The following is a 19,732-nucleotide window of genomic DNA, read 5'->3' as shown; positions in this document are numbered from 1 at the left end:
GATGAGCACAAGTGAGGTTTGTGTTTTGAATGATTCAATTTACTCACTTATGCTGAGCGGATAAAGCTGCATTCAAAACATTCATTCTGAGGAAAAGTTTCAGCGTGGGCAGAGGTCAAGCTCAGCTAATAGGCTAGACTATGAAATGGTAGCTAAGCAAACTTTTATTTCCTGCAGACATTCAGGATGCAGCATAAGGCCCTGATCAGACAGAGCTCTTTTTGCAACCTTAGGTGCACCACACTGCCTTTTATTGTTGACACCTGCCCTGATCAGACAGAGCACTTATTGCAGCTTGCTGTGTCTTTTTAAAATTGTTGCAAACCAGCCTCCAATGTACCTGTCCTTTGCTTTACTGCTGTCTGACTCACAGATTTGTAGCTAAAAATCTGAGTTCATATTGTAAATCAATTGACACACCTTAAATGTTAGTGTGATGACTTTGACCGTTCCATTTGTTTTTAATTGGCTCTCTCTCGTGACATATGCTTTAGTGATGACTGGATCTTCAAGCAATTAAAAAAATGTATATGAATTTCAACCAGTGTTTGCAAACCTGTAATTATTCTACTTCCTCACTTGAAAGAGAGAAAAAGTGTTGGAGCATTGTGTGGTGCGTTCCGGCAGTGCTACACTTGTGTGTGTTAGCGACTGTGAATTTTTCTGACTGCTGTTTCATGTACATAGTGTAGTGCAGTGGGGTGTACATAATGTTGTCTGCAAGTGTGATGGTGTGTGTGCAGTCAGTGAATACATTGGAGTGTGTTGTTAACAGTCACTCCATCAGAGCAGTCAGCAAGCAGATAGAGTGTGTGTGTATGTGTGTGCGTGTGTGTGTGTGTGTGTGTGTGTGTGTGCGTGTGTGTGTGTGTATGTTCCCTCATGGCATGTAATACAGCAGCATGTAATGAGAGAACAGAGACCTGTTGCCATTGGCAAACAGGCTATTACCTCCATGTGTGTAGTATTTCTTTTTCCATACCTGTTTTTGGGGATGTCCCAGTCCAATCTCAGTGATCGATATCAGGACCGACCGAGGCATTTTTTAATTGATCGGGATCAGCTATATTGAGTTATACAAAGGATCTAATCCTTTTTCTTTTTTTTTTTTTTTTTTTTTTTTTACAGCTGTCACACTGGTGTTTTTTATGTGCAAAGCTTTCATTTGGAGACACGCAGAGTGCAGCTGTCTCCAACTCTCCGCTCTCTTCAATTCCGCGTGTGTGTTTAAGAGCAGAGGCTGAGCAGGTAACTCAGGCAAAGGCTGCAACAAACACTGGAGAGTAGTCTCCTAAACGGACAGAGAAATTCCCTCGACACAGCAACAAGGCCAAAAAGACTAAGGAGAGGGTTTGATTTTTCAGACCTATCTACTCATTCTGTAATAAATGAATAAACATAAACATTTAGGAATAGCTCGGACGCAGGATTTTTTTCCCCATATATTGCAGAGCTATTCAGCTGTCAAGCATATACATTTGATCTGAATAATTTTAATGTTCCTGAAGTGTGCACTATGCAGCTTTTTTATCTAGAACTATCCGATTGGGACTTGTTATCAGTAAATACTCAATATTATCAGATTAGGAACATGGGCAAAAAAACTCGATTGGGACATCCCTTTGTTGCTTTCTCTTTCTTAGTGTCTTCTTTCTGTTTTTGCCTCTTCTCGTTTTTCTTTGCTTTACAATATTTTTCTGTTTTCTTCATTTTAAAGTAAATAGGGTGTTGTCTTAATCAGTCCCTTTTGATCAGGCTGATAATGTTTAAGCATTATTGTTTATAAGCACAATGTACATTAGCATCTAGGTGGTTGAAAGTAATAAATATATAGGCATCCAGGAGTGCAGAAAATGCATGGAATATTCTGCAATGAGACAAAAGCATTAAAGGTCCAGTGTGTAGGATTTAGGGGGATATATTGGCAGAAATGGAATATAATACAATAAGTATTTTTTCTTTTGTGTATAATCCCTCGAAAATAAGAATGGTGTATACAGATTGCAATCCTCTGTGCTAGATGCCACTATGTAGTGCTTTTTTTATCAGGCTATGTAACAGCAAAAAATCCACATCAAGCATGTAAAAGCTTTCTTTTTAAAATCTAGCTAACTTTTTTTCTCCTTGTTGTGCCGATGTCTTTCTTTTTCTTCTTTACCCCTTCTTTCTTTGTCCCTCTGGTTTTCTCTTTCTGTTCCCTGCCTTTCTCTTTTTTTTCATATCTTATTTCAGTCTGTGCCCTTCAGTAATTTTACATATCAGTCCTTCCTGTCCTTCATCTCTGAAATGTAATGGTGACAGTGATTGGGCACCATCAGCACAGTTTGGACAAAAAAAATGAGTTCTGATTGGAAGACTAACCTGAAATGATGTGGAAAGCTGTCCAGTGGGATGAGATGTTACTAGAATAATTACCCCACCATCACAATGATTAATGCTCAGGTCGTTTCTACTCTTCTTTCTCTGTATTTGCCCAAAGTGATCAGTTTTATGGCGGGCTGAATGACCTTCAATTCCTCATTTATACTTTATCACTCTCATTGTTTCGCATTTTATTACGGCTTATTAGCTCTGAGAATCATTTCTTAGAATGCATCTCGATCAGTGGAAATGTCTGTACTGTGTGTCTTTCTATGTTGTGTTTGTGCCTGTGTGTAGTTATGGTAAATTAAACTTCTCTGTGACTGCCATTTCATTATAGAAGTAGCATAGATGTAACCGTGTTTTGGGGGCAAGCAAGCCAAACCTATCCTATAATATAAAAGCTGCAGTTTAAACAACAGATCTAACATTATCAACAACCTTCAACAGCTGCCATCTGTAACCATCGTGAGTCATACTGAAATAAATCAAAACACAAAAGTCTGTTACTTTCTCAAAGTAATTTCTTGGGACCATGAAAATGTAAGCTCTTTCTAGGGCTGGGACGATACACTTATTGACCAATTCGATACTAACACAATACTTGATTGCTGAGTTGATATCTCAATATTTTAAAAGTATCGTGATTAGATATTACAATTTCTTGTGATTTTTCATTACTCTTTTAACACCATGGGAAAAAGTTGAATTATACACGAGAGATTGTATATCATGAGACATGTTTCCAATAACAATGCACATCTCATTTCAGTCAGCAACATCATTTCCATGCTGTATATATACAGCATGGAAAAGTGGTAAATAAACTTATTTCTAACAATTTTATTCCACTAAAGCACTTTGTGACATTCATGTTTTATATTTACATTTCTATTTTTGTGCAATTTAAAAAAAATGATAAAGACAACAAATAATATTTGTTTGCATGGAAAGTTAAAAACCCAGTGGGCTCATTTGAGGCCGCCACCCACAAATGTTAAAATTTCACAGTCATGGAGGACAGTGGAGTGTTGCTGCTGGGCCAGAAAAAAAGAACACATCAGCTTCACTCAACAATGTGAAAAGTCTGTTACCGTAACAAGATGCTTTCTACACTCCAAAAAGACATCCTCATATTACAACAAGATATCCCCACATCGTTACGACATACAAACATATTACTAGTAGTAATAAACCTTTACTGCAATAACAACACACTACCCATCTTGCTACAATGCAAAGCATCCCACATCACTATGAGACAATCCATATTATATAATATATATATAATTCAATATATATATTAAAATCTAATTTCATTGTAGTGCTGGGCTTAGCACATTGATTAGCTTACCCCCTCTCTCTGTTTATCAGACCATAGATCAGACATAAATTAGCCAGCTAGCACACTCCGCAGTCCTTCCACATCGCTCCCCTGTTGCTGGCAGGAGGAGAGCGTGCTGAAGTGCGAGAGACAGACATTTAGTAGTGGCTGTAACAGCACCCCGTTGCTGGGGGTCACTGTGGGCTGGGTATAACCTGTATAACAGCAGCAACAGAAAGTTTGCTAATCGGGTGGGGAGTTTTCAAAAGGCTGGCTGATTTGGAGTTGCTATAGCTGCTACTATTGTATTGCATATTTTCCATAGGTTAAAAGTCTTTGTGATACTTTGACTTTTACCTAATTTGTGTGTTTTCAGTGTGCAACCAGCAAAAACAGCTGGATGGAAATATATCTTTAGACACAAACAGCATTCATGCTCAGTGCTTCTGTGGCACTGTACCTGCCTTATCCCACACTCTGAAACACATATCTTCCTTTAATCATCCAAGCATTGTTTGCCCAAGGCTTTCATATTTCCCCTGTGCTTCCAGTCCCCCTGTTTGTAGACTATAAATGGGTGAGCCGGGGGACTTGAACCCGTAACCTTATTACCTCCGGGAACAAAATGATTTCACTTTTATACTGCTGTGTCTCAACAATCCAATCCATTACTTTCACTGAACAACATGGACTGATGCACACCAGCAGCTTTTGGTTACTGGATGAAAATGATTGAAACATGATCAATATTTCTCCATTAGAAAGATCTTACATTTCTCCCATGAGTGAAAAAGACATAAAATCAATGTTTCTAGCTCAGATTTCTGTCATGTTAGTCACAGCTCTTGGTATTGGGTTTCTGTCTTGGCAGAATTCTTTTTTTATGTTAAGACAGTAGCATGTGTTACCATTTTAAAGCCAGGTTTATGTAAAAAAAAAATACACCCATTAAATCTAATTCTCAACAACTAGTGAAATAAACTTGTTTGTTTACAGACCACACAACAGCAGACAGTAGAGAGGTGGGAGGACATGATGCGAGAGACATAAAATAAAATGTTCCACATAAAATAAGAGTTTTTACAGAAAAGATAACTTAAAGAAAAATCATAATATAAATATATGATGAAATAACTTTGGGGCGCTGGTGGCTTAGTGGTAGAGCAGGCGTCCCATGTACAAGGCTGTTGCCGCAGCGGCTCGACTGCGGCCTGTGGCCCTTTGCTGCATGTCACTCCCCTTCTCTCTCCCCCCTTCACACTTGTCTGTCCTATACATTAAAGGCTAAAAAGCCCCCAAAAAATCTTTAAAAAAAAAAAAAATAAATAAATATATGATGAAAATAAAATAGTTATATTGAGCAGAAAGCCATAGAGACGATTATTTTCCAATTCATAGGGGGTCATTTCCAATATCATTAATTTTGAATGCTGGTATAAATTTCTAGAAAACAGTCTTATCTTATAATTGCTTTTCTTTCATATTTTAATTGTTTGTGTATTTACAGAAGAAAGTGCTCATAACTTAACTAAGACATATTGCTGGGGTTTGAAGGAATGAAATTGCTAATATTTCAATGATACCAATGCCATTACCAATTATCCTGTGATTCCTAAACGATTCTCTGTGTGGAGAAAAAGTATGCCGACAAAGGTTTTTAACATCACCCCAACTGTTTTATCATCACTGAGTCTGAACACAGTGTAGAAACAGAGTAGAGAAAAAAGTGTGCATGTTACTCAGGTTTGCAAAAGCTCCACTGTTTAACTGTTTTCTTCGTCTAAGAAATAATCTGCGTAGCCTCCCTGTATGGCGCTGACGTTATTACAACAGAGGATATTTACCCTTGGTAACGGATGTGCTGCTCTGGTGGGAATAGAGTTGCAATCATTAATCAGTAAACTGCCAACTAATTTGATAATCGATTAATCGGTTTAAATAATTTTTTAAGAAAAAAAATATTTCTTATTCCAGCTTTTTAAATGTGAATATTAATATTATCTCCGGGTGTTTTTACTAGGGGTGTGCTATATGATATCGTTCACGATAATACCGGTATAATTTTCTAATTGATATGAAAGATTCATATCCTGATATTCATGATATTTCGACTGGTGTACCAAAATACTAACCCAGACCCTAACCTAAACGATACAGTCAAACCAGATCAGTGTAAATCTATAAAAATCTGTAAGAAATGTTGTACATTCAGGAACATGCAGTAGATTTGAGCCCATTTACTTGAAGTTTGATTGTAAAAGTTAGTTTCGATGAGTCACTCGACTGTATGATTATGTCTGAACGCTTCATTGTCCCATAGGAGAACATTTGAACAGGCTCATCGACTCTCCCAGCTTGACCAGCTCCTGTCTTACTTAATGCTGGCGTATTGGGTCCGACATCAGTGTGAGTGTTAGTGCCACGCTAGGCGCAGCCTCACAGTATGTGACGAGAATCATCTGGTGCCTGCAAAAGGTTGCTTTTCTGTGTGTGGCATCTGTAATGGCTTCTGCCTGGATACAGTGGTGGAGGGGAGGAGTGTGTGGGTGGTGGATAGTAATTGGCTTTCTGAGAAGAGACCAAAGGGGAGTTGAAGGTGTGTGTGTGTGTGTGTGTGTGTGTGTGTGTGTGAGGTGACAGTGATCCATACATTGCATACACACTGTTGACTCAAATGTCTCCGTCCATGAGTGTGTGTGTGTGTGTGTGTGTGTGTGTGTGTGTATATGTTTGTTTAAGAGGACACATTTTCCATTTCCTCCATTCTTTCCACTTGTCCACACACACACACACACACACACACACACACGCACGCACGCGCTCTCTCCTACTGAAATATGTGTGTTTGTGGCTTCCCCTCACTTAACACATCCCAATAAGGTCAGGAAGAGCAGAGATGGAACGATATGTTTGTCTTTATAACCACTTAGCCTCGTAACCTCTCCAAAACACACACACAAACCCACACAGACACACACACATTCTGTAAGGATCTCTTTGAATTTATTTGCTGCTGCTTCTTCCTTTTCTTCTTCAGTCTCTCTCACCTGTTTTCCACCATGGAAACTTTTCTTTTGGAACTTTTCAAGAACCCACATCACTCCTTCCTCCATCAGACGCACTTCGTTACAATTTTGGTTTCCTGGTCATAGATTCTTGGCCCATCACCGTAACACAAACACTCGAGGCTCCCTTTCCTGCAGACGAAACAGACAACTTTAGAAAACTGGACACAGATTATGGAGTTAATTGAGTTTAGTAAATTTGAAGCTGTTGGACCTTTTTAACGTTACAATCAGGGTTTGAAATCAACACCAGCAAAGCGCTAAATGCAGGAAGAATTTCTGCTTAGTAAATGTTTGTCCCAAAATAGTCACGTCAAAAAAAAAAAAAAAGATGCCTCTGTTGCATACTGGCACCATGTTGCTCTACTGCTCCATCGCTGTCAGACACACACACTACATATGTGTTTTTGCGCACATCTAAAGGGTGCTGTGAAACTGACTGTCTCAAGAGCTCCAAGCTGGCGGTACTTTTTTTACCATACAGGACATCAGCTGATTGGCTAAAATTGGCATCTGCCACTGGTCTGCTGGTACCGTCAGAATAAAACGTATATTCATTTTTATGAAGATAATTAAAATAATAACCTGGAGGCTTTGCAGTCTAAACCAAAACAGCAAACTCTTTACTGCCTCACACAGTGGCAGCGCATTATCTTCACTCCTTCTGTTCCTACCTTTCACACTAAAAGCTCTAGACACGTACACTGCATCACTGCTTTCCAGAGGGAGTTTAGTCACATGCCGAGGCTGTGGTAATGAGTTGTTCAATATATCAAAATAATTTTTACTTAAAATTTTAATCTGGCCTCATCTTTGAGTTCGTATTCAACATAATACCTCATTATCTCAGTAAAATGTACTTAAACAAAAGGTGATTTATTGTTTAGGGAGGTAAAAAATATGTTTTGCCAATACATTTTTTTACATCTGAAAGTGCCTTTGGCTAGTACTCTAAGTCAAAAAATGTATTTCAGATGTAAAATGTATTTCTGATTACAGTCTATAAAGTGTCACAACTGCTCTGAAGGTACCAATCCTGCGACGGCCATGACCATGGGAGACTTCTGTCTTTGACTCCTTATTATTGTTACGCAATATACACTTTATTACATTTTCAGGAAATGATTACATTATTGGGTGCTACAGGTGATGGTCAAGAGCCATCCTTGAAATGAGATTAGCCACAGATACTCCTGGTAGTGATGTTGCTGTTTGGGGTAGAGGAAACCGAATGTAATTGTGTGTAGAGAGGCTGCTCTCCTGCACTGAGACTGGAAGTGAATTTAAAGCAGTGTATTGATGAAAAATGGAGCTCCTCTGTGACTAAAAACTCCTTCCTTTCACTCCATTCACTTACCCACTCCCCTGTATTTCTCTCACTATACTAGGTTGGTTGTTTTCTCTCTCCTCCTCCGCTGGCTTCCTTCCCTCTCACTGCCATCCGTTTCTGTCTGAACAGTCCCTCCCTTTGGCTTTTTTGTCTATCTTTTTGTTTTGTTCCTTATATTTCCCACAATCCTGCTGTCCAACTATCCAACTCTTTCTCACTTTCTTCTCCTGGTTCTCTTTCTTTCTGATTCCTCCCTTCTTTCAGCCCAGTCGCCAGAAGTAAATGTTGGTATTGTACGTTGTACGTACCTTTATACTTTTTCTATGTGGATGGCATTATGGCCAAAATGAACAAATGTTTCATATCCACGGTTTGCAAAAATGCACAATGCCAACTAGGGATGTGAATTTAGACCAATAGCCAACTCTCTTTATCCAGTTACTACCTGTTAACCAACAAGTGGAGGGAGGCTAAACATTTTCAATGCTGTCATTGTATTGTTAAAGTTTATTGCTTTGCTCAGTGCCTCCTTGCCCAGGTCTCTCTCTATACCATGACACTATTGCTGTGGGAGCATGAGCTCCATGCCAGAGACATAAGAGTCCATCCACCCTGCACACACAGTAGCCCTTTTAGATAGGAACTGTGCAAATTTGCAGGAAAGCCCAAGGAAAGCTGTTTCTGTTTATCCACCTCCAGTGGCTTGCACGTGCGGCGTCATCAACAGCTCCTCCCACAGGTCTTCAACAGCCCCTCCTGTTGCGGAAGGCTGCCTCAGTCTGTTTAAACTAAAAGGGTTCCGCCAATATGACTACCCTACGAGGCGGAAAATTTGGCGCCTCAGATCAACTCGCCATTCCGCCTCTGTGTGTATAAACGCTCGCAGCTTGCCGGCAAAACGGCCCAACATTCGCAGAAAATCTGGCAGTGTAAAAGGGGCTAGTGACAGGGCTAACTGATAGCATCATCAGCTAACGTTACCTTACAGGTTAAACAACAACATCGAGCCATTTCAGTGTCGGTTCGGTTTACTTTATTGAGACTGTTTAATGGCTGGGTGTCGGATGTTTGCCGCTGCTGTTGTGTTAGCTCATGCTAACGTTGAATTGACTGCTCTGATATAGGCGTCCTCCTCTGCCTCCTCATTAGCTTGTTCGACTTCGACTCCAACCTGGGCAGCAGCAGACTCCACTGTCTCATCATCTCCCCCATAGTGCCAGTATATCATATTTCCTATATAATTTTAACGGTTTAACGGATGTATTAATCATTTAAAATTCTTATTTACTGTGAAATATTTAATTATTAACATCCCTAAAGCCAACATTTAATCTGGTGTTTGGGTTGTTTTTCTCCATTTGTGACTATCACCTTTATCTCCCTCCAATTCTTTCCATCTAATCTCTAATTTCTTATTCAGATGCTTTTATATCACCTGTCTCTATCTCCTCATACTTGATTTTTCTTTCACTCCCCCACAGTTTCACATTTTTTCTTTCTTCCCTCCCTCTGCTCCTTTTCACTGTTTTGTTTTACGACCCTCCTTTCTCATTGTGTCTCTTTCCTGCAGCTATTTCTCTCACTCCTTTTCTCCTCTTTACATCTTGCAATCCCTCCAAACTGCACTTTCCTCTCTGCAGTGCAGATTTGTCAGCCCACGCCCAAAATGTTGACATCCTCTGTCCATCCCTTTGTCCCTCTGACCTGACTGTGATACACCAGCTGCACTGTATGGTGCTGGTGTTGATGAATTTATAATTATACAAATTAACTGTCTTTTTTTATTCATCAAAAGTTTATAGAATCTCCTAGTGTACTGGACTGTAAAATTGGAGCACCTTTTCATTTTAACATTCAACAAATACAGCTCCCATGAGGCTTTGAGAGCGTGCCAATGGCTTGGTCTCATGGGATCAAAGTCAACAGCAACAGCCCTCTTGAGTCTTAGTCACAGGAACTCTGTCAAAACCTTGCAGGAGCTGTAGTTGTTGAACCCTGACAAAATAATCACTGTAAGTGTACCTAATATGTTGTTAGTTGTAGTTGCGTAGTTATCTGAGCAAAAACCCACATATACATACATTGTGTATGATGGAGGTTGTTGGAACACACTCGGCTGATAACACTATGTTAAAGTTTTAATAAGATATTTGTAATGTTTCTTTACTGCACGGATGTATCGCTCTATGGTTCAAAACAGGTTTTATTGTACAAGAAGTTCAACTTTATTCCAGTTCCATTTCAACTTCATTTGACCTAGACTCTGTAATTGCTGCTATTCATAGATGTTAGTGAATTCCCAACAAGATGTATGGGAAAATTAGGGTTTGAAAATCAAAAATTCTCACAAGTAGCACCTTTTTACATCCACCTGAAAACATAGTTACACTCAGTTGTGGTGATTTGTTCTCTTCCTACAGCCTAAACTTATTTCCAGCTATGTGTTTGTCAATAATTAACAGATACGTAGCTTACTTATTTAACATAAAAAGCGTTGTGTTAAACATGCCTCGAGCTGAATACAATTACAAAGTGCTGTGACAATTTCACTGTTTTTGACTCCGATTTTTCAAAGCGTTTCACCAGACCTCTTGAAATGTTTGACCAAGTAGATGGAAAATAGTTGCTTACGTAAGCTAACGTTACCAAGTCACGTTGGCTTGACGGCAGTGCATCCATGTACAGAGTTAAAATATAGGACAGTTATACCAAAGATACTGGATTACCACAAGATAGCCCACCTACAGTATACTCCCATTGTATGAAATGGTATACATTTCCAGTCTCCTAAGTAGGCGTTGTCCCCTGTACCCCAATCAAAGACGATGGAGAACCACCAGTCAAAGACGAGTATCCCCAACCTCGCTTCTGTCAACATATGTAGGCCCTTACTGGCCGTAAGTTAAATAAATAAACGGTCTGTGAAAAAATTTTTTTTTTCCAGTGGATGTCTTAGTTACAACATGATTGAGCTAACTGGAGTAGTTTCATGTCGTATCCGACAACGGGAGGCTCTTAACAGATGACGTCCTGATGTTAGCTTTGCTGCTGCTGTTAGCTGTCCCTTGTCAGCTGCAGCCACTGATGCTTTCTAGACATCGTGATTTCCCAAAACTGAATAAATACCACACATAGCAACACAAAACTGCTTTGCTAACTCAGTCATGTTGTAACTAAGATATCCGCTGGAAAAAATATTTTTTTAATCCAGTATCTTTGGTGAAACTGCACTGATTTCAGCACCAGAGAGGAGATATCTGTTGCCAGATCTCGTGAGAGTGTGTTGTTGAGACAGAGACAGGTCTTGAACAAAGTAAATTTTCTCCTGATTTGTCCGTCTGAAATTTGCCATTTTGGTGTTGGAATGTTCTGAAGATATGTGGCTTGTGATAAATGGGTCCAATATTTGCTTCTGTGACTATGGGGCAAAAGAATCGGCCATAATCTGTAATCACGTTCATTTCTCCCACTGAAGTCAATGGACTCAGGACCTGCTGTTAGTCTCCTAAAGGGGCGTGTTGGGCGCGAACCCCACATGACACTGATACAGGAAACTGACTCGCAGTGGGCCGTCTTGGTTTATCCACCGTCTTTGGTTATACTCAAGGGTATTTACTCACCCGGGCAAAAAAAAGATGGCACTTGTTAAAGCTGTCGACTCAACTGCCCACAAAATAGTTGGATTCTTGTTCTGTGCAACGCCAGGAGGGAGGAAGACATTCTATAACAATGATCATAGCCACACCGGACAAATCTGTCAAGTTGTGGTGAAAAATCACAGGAGTTCCAATTTTGTGCCGTCTGCAGGTTCATCCAACCCTTTTACGTAGTAACTTATATCCAATTCACGCAGTAGGCTACATTGATTTATCACCTCCTGCTTGCCCCTCATCTGAATCTCATGGGTCATGATAGTCATGCCATTAAGTCATTAACTGATTAATCTCCAAGGTGATTGACAGAAAGTTAGTCTGTTACTAGTCTGACAGTGCATTCATTGTTCAATTCATTTTCTAACATTCTCTGGTTCTGGTTCTCAAAGGTAAAGATGTGGTGTTTTTGTCAAGAAATTATATGTGATAGTTAATGAAATATGATTTTGAGATGTTGGTTGAATAAAATAACCAAGTTGAAAACATTTGCCTGTGCTGTGGGAACTTATTAAAAGGTATTTTTCACTATTTCACTATGTGTGCATGCGTGTGTGTATGTGTGTGTGTGTGTGTGTGTGTGTGTTTGAGTCAGGGTGTTAATTCTTATCTCATGTATCAGTTTATCTTGTTAATCTCTAAATGGAGGCAAGCTTCAGTGATCACAACACAAACGTACAAGCAAACGCGCGCGCGCACACACACACACACACACACATACATTAAACATGTAAAGCTTGTTTAAAAGCTTCAGTGGCAGCAGTCTTTGTTTGCGTGTGTGTGTGTCTTGTTTCAGCTCAGAAAAGGTGACAGTTGATGTAGAGTGTGATTACCAAGGAGCAGAGGTGGTGGTGTTTGGGTATTTGATAAGCACACACATACACACACTGTTGCCCACAGTAATGAGGGGAGTATTAGCTGGCATGGAGGAAAGGCAGGCCCATTGCATTATAATTATAGAAGCTGACCGGGGGTGGGAGATGGATGGCTCTCTCTCACTCACTCACACACACACACACATACACACACACACACACACACACACACACACACACACAGTGAGGTTCACTGAGAGAGACGGAAAGACAGACAGAGAGAGGAAGGCGTCCCGCTCTGTTTCTCTCGGAGTGCTCCAACAGTACACTGAGTGTGTAGAGGTGTAGTTTTCCTCTTTATTGTCATCTCCTCATCTTCTCTCATCCTCAGTTCTGTTTCGTATGTATGTGTGAATGAGGACAGATGTTTATAACAGCCAGACTACTTTGCAGTGCTTGAGGTTATTTTGGTGTCCAGCTAGAGTGACGTGTTCATGTGTTTGATGAGACACACTGTGCCCTCACACATGAGCTCATTTCCTTTTTGCTGTTGCTGAGCTCTGATGTGCCAGCTGCTGTTTTGCAGCTGGAAGAATCAAATAATCTAAAACTTAATCCCGGTCAGTGGTTCTGTGGGGGATTTCAGGCCAGTTTGATGTTTAGCAATTTAATGTGTGTTAAGTGAAAGTTATTTTTTGTCCTAAAATGTTGTTAAAACTGTTGTCTGCAGTTTTCTCACACAGTCAGTCAAATAACCATGTGATGTCTGAAAGAGCAGCCATCAGTGCACTTCTGTCCATTTGTTTTCACATGTGGCCATATAGTGACTGATGGGTAAGTTTAGTTTGGAGAAAACGTGTACCTGAGAAAGCCTTTGTCACAGTGTAGCTACTTCTTTGAAAAAGGGAAAACTGAAGCTTACAGCTTTGCTACAGTTGGATGAGGTATTCTCCTTGAGCTGTTCTGATACTGATACCGGTTTAGGAAATGCCTCTGACACTGACTTAAATTCTGGATCAGGTATCAGTGTGTGATAAATCTATGCACTGATCTGATTCTGCATAATTTATTAATAAACTTTTAATCCGCACTATTTTACCGTTCCTGAATTATGTGGGACCTACAATTTCACATATTTTTTGCAAAGCACTTCTTAGACCAACAAATGCTGAGGTCTTTGATATTATTTGTTTTATCTGTTTATTTTACTGTATGTTTTTTCCCCTGTCCTTTATGATATCCCACCATGCTTGGGAACTAAGGCTGTGCTGTGTTAAACGTGCCGTTTTGGAGGAAACGTGTTAGGGGAGGGGAGTTGCAGAGCGATCTGGGGTGTGTGGAGGGGGGTTGATAAATGTAAAAAAAATTGTATGTGAAACTGATATAACAGATGCATGATCAATAATAAAAATTTGTTCCAAGAGAAAAAAAAAGCTCACTATTTTTACAATATCTCTGGAAAGCTACAGCCTAGAAACTTAGTTTAAATGGCCTCTGCCTTGGCACTGTTGGAGCTTTCTGTGCGTCAACATCCTTTTCAGAAGCTCTGTAATCCAGCATGGAACATTAGTGTTTTTTAGAGACTTTATGAACCAAGATCTGTGATTATTTATCCATTTATCCATGTTGAAAGGAGTTATTGTCATTAGCTTTTATAGGAAGCCTACTGAGGGCAAGATGTATCCCATGATGCATTGGGTCAAGTCTGTCAACGAATCGGAGACGGCGTTGCTGACTGTGTAACAACACTAATCCCAGATGCCGTGTGCAATGAAGAATAACACCACATTCACCCATCCTGCTGTATCAGCAGATAGGTGTTGTTTGAGCAGCAACCAAAATAATGAGTAGAATGTTGTGAGTGTAATACATAATGTGTGCATTGTCCTGTGCACACTTTGATAGTATAAAATGCACGCCCACTGTGCACTGAGCACCCATGAATATATGTATATGTCTAATATACAAGATATAATAGTTGTTATTCCATTATTACATTTTTACACATTTTATTTTGCCTCTTGACACAGAAATGGGTCAATAGTATACAACTGTAATTTTTGTAATTTTTATTTTATTTTACGCACAGGCATCGGATCAGAACTTGGCCGATACACAATTCTATTCCCTACACTTCCTCCACAGTTTTTCTGTAGGTTTCAGTTGCTGCATTTGCCACCATTTGATTTGAGAAGGTTTACTTTCATCCGATACCAGCATGAGAACAGTGTGCCCAACGAGTGCATAAGCATTAGCCTACAGCTGAAATTCATTATTGAATTAATTTGCTTGCCTTGAGCTTAAGTTAGATGTTAGTCAGATGAGCCATGGACACCAGGTTATATGTACTTTATTTAATTTTTCTCATCCACTTTTTAAGAGTTGTTTTGTATCCACACATCTTATAAAGTAAAGTAAAATAACTGGGTTTCTTCTTTTTTGTTTACTGCCTTTTCAGATTCCTGTTCAGTAGTTTTACCATACGGTACCGTAGGAGTCCAACCCTTTGCCACACTGGCACTACAATAGATTCCTCACATGCTGTGAATATTGCAGAGAAACAACACCTCAATAATTTTCCCCCTATGCCTTTGGGACTGGGGCTTTTCCCGTCTTTAATACTACCAAAAGATTTAGCCACAAGGTTATATCAAAGTAATGGAGCTGGTGTTAAAAACGGTCTTACCTCAAGCTGAGATGACTTTTAATGAGGTCGGATACAGAGACACACAGCAATCATCAAATACATGCTACTGTACACACACACACACACACACTTTATATGATGCAAAGATTGGATTATGGGGTGTCGTTCTGAAGCTTCATGCTTCACAAGACCAATAAATCCATTACATCCAGTCATGCCTGCTTTAATCTCCAAATGAATGCTGCACTGATGGAGAATAGAGCAGTTTATTCCTGTCACTGTCTGCACTGGCTGATTATTGGGCTGCTTTGTCGTTGCTATATTATTTTTTTAACATAAGCAGTAATGTAGTGTTATATAAAATGGTGAATTATTTTCTAAGAAAAGCAACAAAGCAGCACCAGGCAGCAGAGCATATTTATGACTTCCAAACGGGCAACAAAACAAAAACTATGGTCAGAATTCTCGTTGACACAACAAGAATTCGGTGATGTGTTTTATATCTACAAACTGTGACTGTGAAAGAACCGAAAGATCCTGCTACTCTGCTAGATCCTCTATTGTCTCATCCTATATCTCATTTGAAAATATATCGATATACCTTAAAATCTGATACGCTGCCTGGCCCTCGTCCGAGAGTTTACACCTCATTGGTTCAGCAGTCATTGCTGGAGGCAGGGGGGTGTGTCTCTAAGCAACATCATGGAAGATATTTGAAAGGATGTCACCTCATCCAGTAAATACACACTGTTCATTACAGTAAATCGTCACAGCTCATGGCGTCATGGTACAGATGTTTTGCTTCATGAGGCATGTGCGTTCGTGTGTGATGTGATCTGAGCGACCCACCAGAGTGAGGCCAGAGAGGAGAGCAGAGGAAAGATACAAATCCTGCGCAGTAGAGCTTTAATTTGATGTACACAGTGATTATGATAGATGGGAGAGAGAAGAAGTGACACAGAAATTAAAAAACATGCTTAAAATTAAAGATTGAAGCATTTTATCTTCCACATCTGAGAATAAATGTTACTGATCAGATGCCTTTTTTTTCTCTTCTCATATTGGTGTTCTTACCTGATGTACAAATGATAAAGCTCCGTTCCCAACAATTAAAGCAAATACTCTAGATATTGTGGGGACACAGAAAGCACTTTAGTCTGCTGAACTGCTGCAGCAGGAAACATTTCTACATAGCAGGACGGATTAATAAAGGAGCAAAGAGAAAACACAGGAAGACCAGGAGGAAGGGAAGAGTAGGAGAAAGAGGAAGGAGGAGAGGACTAACAGCAGACAGCAGGAATAGCAGGAAGTGAAGAACATCCTGAAGCAATGAAGCAGAAAATGTTCTTCTGTTCAGTTCAATCCAGATTACTCAGTTTTCCTCTTCAGGGATTGAACAGTGCTACTTCACGTTATTAACGACATATTCTGATGTGTTTATTTTGCTCTGCAAAATAGAAATAACTCTAAATAGGATGACATCATTGGATTCCTGTGAGATCTTTTCTTTGGAGGACACAGTTTTATACTTCCCCTGGAGGAAACTTAAGGTTTACTAAACCATTGCAAGAAGAAAAAAAGAATTAAAAGAAAAAGCCCCAAACTCTTGCTGTGGAGATCAGAGACACACTTGGATGACAGATCACTGTTACCAGCTCAACCATGTCCTTTTAAAAATCTGCAGGGAAATTAGTGAGAAGCAACTGTGAAAGCATCTGTTAAAGCTGCACAGCTGGAGCATGTCTGTGACTATTTTATTATTAAAATGCCCAAACACTTAAAAATGGGGTGCCCATTAAAAAATGTGTTTTCTCTGTGCAGCCACAGTGAGCACGCTGGAGCTATAATCAAATGTTTGCTGTTAAATCTCATTGTCACCAAATCAGCTAATTCGTCTGGTTTGATCAAGTGGGACGTCATATTAATTATATTTTAGTTGCTGTTGTTATCGTGTCACACTAAGGGAGCTTTCATTTAACAACATCTGTGACAGACACAAGGCATGTTATATGTCTTAAACAGGAGAACACAAGAACAAACTTTCATAAAGGTTGAAGAAAAATACTCCGGCTTCCTCCCACAATCCAAAAGACATGCAGGTTAATTGGTGACTCTAGATTGGCCGTAGGTGTGAATGTGAGCGTGAATGGTTGTCTGTCTCTATGTGTCAGCCCTGCTACAGTCTAGCGACCTGTCCAGGGTATACCCCGCCTCTCGGCCAATGTCAGCTGGGATAGGCTCCAGCCCCCCCGCGACCCTCAAGAAGATAAGCGGTTACGGAAAATGAATGAGTGTGTGAATGAATTTTACAGTGCGCTAGGGAATAATCCCACAATAAATTACAAACTGTTTTTACTAAAGAGCTCAAGGACAAAAAAAATATTTTGTTATAATCTCACGCCCTCTTGACTTTAGTCATTTGTTTGCTTTCCTCACTTCCATTTTTCTTCTCGCACACTGAACTGAACTGCCAGTCAGAGTGATTTCATTCATCGGCAGGCTTAACCCAGTCCAGTGCTGACTCAATATGGTGAATCAGCTGAAAAAAAAAGCAGACAAAGGCTGACTAGTGCCAACGGTGTGGGACACACCACCAAAACAAGGGCGACAGATGCCGACACTGACCGATGGCCAACCATCAACTTGTTGTGTGAGGGCCCACAGACTGTAATGACGCCCCACAGACTAACCCTGTTACTCAAAGCGGCCCCACCTTACATATGCTTAGCTTTAATACCTAACAACATTTAAACAGGTGAGTTATAAAAGTTCACCCCCTGCACAGTTGTTGTGAATATTGAAATTAGCTGTAAAGCCAAAACCATCTTTTGTACAAGGCTGTAAACATGTTTATTTCTGCTGCAAAAGTTGGGTATTTTAACATGGGGGTCTGAGGGGATTGACTCACTTCTGGAGCCAGCCTCAAGTGGCTATTTGAGGAACTGCAGTTTGTGGCACTTCATTTGTCAGAAGTTGCCACTTGGGGCCAGTCTGGGCATATGTTAATGGACTGATACTGGCTGAAATAAAACCGATGAAATTTGATACTTTCTTTACCTGACTTTACTGTGTTTGTTAGGGCTATTTTCAGCTACAATTTTGGCTTCCAGTGATTATGAAACCAGGATAATTAAGATAAAATGATTATTGTGCTGGATTCCATTTCACAATGTCTCTCTCGTTTTGTCTTGTGTTATAAATCCAGTGCACCTCTTTCCATTCCAGTGGTTCACTTTCACCCCTCCCTCTAAAAGCCCAAACTCACTTTCTGCCAGTCTGTGTCATGTTTAGTTCACACTGAGCCAAGGTGATGGAAGAAGAGCCTTTGGTCAATTGGTGTTAATTTTGACCAAAATATTCCTGATTATGATATTTGCAATAATTGAGCAGCCATTAGTGCTTGTCTACTTCAGCCTGCAGGTGTTCCAGCACTACTTTCCCTAATGTCAGCCGGCTCTACACAGCGAGCATTACAAGTACCAATGAGCAACAAGCATGAGTGAAAAAAAATGATTTGCTTGCACCGGTGATTCTGACTCTGTTCTAACATCGAGGTTGGCAAAGTTTGCTGAGCTCTGACAGTCACAAATCCATTATTTCTCCTCTCTCTTACTCGTCAGCAAAAAGCAGTGAACACAACAGTCAGCAGGCAGCTTCTCATTTTTAGTCATCACCAGTTAAAATGACAAACGTCCTCGACCACATGTCGTATCAGCTGTCGGCAGTTAACGTGAAGTCTGTGAGTACACTGATAACGGGCCAAAATAAAACTTGGCTGTCGTGGGGTTTGTTTGCTCTGTGTAGCCGGCGTCTGTACTCTGCCAAAGATCATTTATGTTATAGAATCTGGGAAGGCTCTGCAGGAGATTCTTCCTCTATCAGTTTCAAGGAAGATGTTTAACTGTGTCTGTTGTTTGCCTGCGCTTCATTATGTTGTGTGATTTACAAGTGTTACTGTTTTGGTTTTCATTGTTCTTATGCCTCCATGCCAGTGATAGCTGTGGCTGGAGACAATATGTTCTTGGGTTGTCCGTCCGTCTCTCCGTTCCTCCATCCGTCCCATTCTTGTGAATGCAATATCTCAAGAACGCCTTGAGGGATTTTTTTTTTTTTCAAATTTGCATGACAGCCCTCCGGAAGGCCATTTCTCAAAAAAAAAATACGCTACACACACTCCCAAACAGACGCATATAACTACTTCTTATGCAGAATGGTGACATCAGACCTCTCCACTATAGCGATCTTTTTTTTCTTTTTCTTTTTTTTTGTGCAACATGCATGTGTGTGTCGTTTCTTGTTACACGTGAGGTGTTTCAGGGCAGATATTTGTTTACACTGATGGCAGATTTGGGTCACTTTAAACATGACTGTGAACAGTTTAGGCAGAAAGATTGGACCTGGGGCAATAATTGCAATTGAGCATTAAGCCCTGTCAAGCGATGTTCTCACTATCTGGGACAGGAAATCATTTGTGTGTTATAGGATGAGTCAACATTTACCAAGGCACCAATACTTAGTTTTGGTCAGTTGATTATTTCCC

At 40.0% G+C, this 19,732-nt stretch overlaps 1 protein-coding gene across 2 annotated transcripts in view; it reads left to right on the top strand.

The window, feature by feature from the left end:
* The window catches only part of slc8a2b (solute carrier family 8 member 2b), a 289,543-nt gene that overhangs the window by 110,315 nt on the left and 159,496 nt on the right, over window positions 1-19,732 (top strand). The window lies entirely within an intron of this gene.

This window comes from Epinephelus lanceolatus, chromosome 4 (genome assembly GCF_041903045.1).
Source record: "Epinephelus lanceolatus isolate andai-2023 chromosome 4, ASM4190304v1, whole genome shotgun sequence".
In the NCBI taxonomy this organism is placed as follows: Eukaryota; Metazoa; Chordata; class Actinopteri; order Perciformes; family Serranidae; genus Epinephelus; species Epinephelus lanceolatus.
The sequence above is the reverse complement of the archived record's forward strand: the minus strand, read 5'-3'. Positions and strand labels throughout refer to the sequence as shown.